The 1,951-nt window shown below is 43.5% G+C and overlaps 1 pseudogene; it reads right to left on the bottom strand.

Moving 5' to 3' along the window:
- Positions 1-311: 311 nt before the first annotated feature.
- The window catches only part of LOC118326600, a 7,691-nt pseudogene continuing 6,051 nt past the window's right edge, over positions 312-1,951 (bottom strand).

Raw genomic sequence — 1,951 nt, 5'->3', positions numbered from 1 at the left:
CAATGGAGCGAATGAATGACACAATTTTGACATAGGTGTGATGTCAGATAATGATTTGTGTTTGTGCATGAAAAAAAAATGTGCCTGTGTGTGGAATTTGAAAGATAGAGTGAAATAAATTATGATGTATCATACCTCCAAGTTGCAGTCAATTGAGCTTTTGAGTTTCCCAGGCAAACTTTGATGCACATGATAAAAGCATGCAGCATTTATTCTTTTCAAAACAAATGCCACACACAACTACACAATAGCCCTTCCACTCCCAAATATCCACTCTCCAAAAAAATAAATCAAAGGACATGTTGCAGAGGTCAAAGGTGCAGCTGCAGGGGAAACAAAAACAAACTCTGGCACTGTTTATAAATCTGTCCTGGAGTTTATGCAGGTGCAGTCAATACAAATTCTAACAGGTCCTAGATAATTTTTTCTCTGGCAAGATGGCAAGAAGGTCATATTCATTGCTTCAAGCATGTGACGGAGAAATCCTCTGCACTTGAAGTAGAGACATCTTCTACCCAAGATGACAACACATCCTCTCCTGAAGATGAGGGGATACCCTCCTCAGAGGATGACAGCATCACCACCGATGATGAAGAGCACCAGCCACTGCCTGAGTCCTCTTCCCCACGGAGTGTGAGGATGATACAGACACAGCGGTAGAGGCCCGAGCAGCTAATGGCAGAGACCGTAGGAGCAGTGACAGAGACAGAGGAGCTGGTGGGTGAGTGGATGTCCCGCTGCTGAAGAGACCCTACACTACAATCCAGTACGCACTGGTACCACCCCAGCGCCCAGCCTTTATGCAGTTGCCTGCATCAGCAACTTGAGGTCTGCCTTTGACCTGTTTATAACAGAGGAGATGAGTCAGCTGCTGTGCACCCACACAAACCTGTATGGGTGGCGGAGGTGTGAGGATTGGAGGGATGTGGATGAAATGGAGAGCCAACATCGGGATTCTGATTCTGGCTGGCGTCTATCGCTCAAGACATTAAGCATCACGTGGCATGTGGGATGACCAGACAGCCTGCAGCAATCCTGGACTACAATAGGATCTCCTGGATGTCTCAGTATACAATGCCTATGTCTTGTGGAAATCAGTCCATTCTGAGCAGGAGTCCTACTCCAAAACCTACCAACGGAGGTTGTTTCTGGAAGAGCTGGGTCACATGCTGGTGACCCCAGCAATTGCAAGACGGTCTTGTCCCCCACCCTGTCCCCCATTGTTGCCGAGATACAACAGTCTGAATCAGAGCGTGACCCACAGCCCACAGCAAAATGAGGAGAAGGTGCAAACTGTGCACCTACAGGAGAAGAACGGCAACCACTTGCTCCAACTGTGGAAAGTGTGTCTGCAAGGACCCCTCTGCTGTGGTTTGCACATCCTGCCGCCCTTGAGCATACACACACACACACACACACATGCACGCATGTACATACACACACTCATTGAAACACACTATTTAACATTCTCTTTCTTTCTCACACACACACACTTACATATGCTGTTGTTGTTCTCTCTATAAAAATGATTTTTTTTCTTGTGCAAAGTAAATAAGTACTGCTTTATTTCTCAAATCAAATTTAAATATGTGTTAATTAATATGTAATCTAACTGGTGTATGCAATCTTCAATATTCACTCTTAATTGTTTTAAACAATTCTGGAATTGTTTAAAACCTGGGATTTCATGATCAGGACTGATGCCAAATTAAAAAATTTAACCAGTGAAAGAATCAAATATTTTCAGTATATAGTGTTTGTAGAGCATTTTGCAAAAGCAAACAGGCCATTTTTGTGGGAGTTTTTATTTTTTATGTCACTGTACAAAAAAGTAATGATGAATAAAAATCATTGATATTGCTAATTATTGACCTCAGTGACGGCTGGTGGTGATTTTGGGTGGGTGGGCTAACAAATGCATTACACTCATCAATACGTCACACAGCAGCAA

This window comes from Morone saxatilis, unplaced genomic scaffold (assembly GCF_004916995.1).
Source record: "Morone saxatilis isolate NCDOM2014 unplaced genomic scaffold, NCSU_SB_2.0 Contig17, whole genome shotgun sequence".
In the NCBI taxonomy this organism is placed as follows: Eukaryota; Metazoa; Chordata; class Actinopteri; family Moronidae; genus Morone; species Morone saxatilis.
Note: the sequence above shows the minus strand (reverse complement) of the source record. Positions and strands in the feature narration are given on the sequence as shown.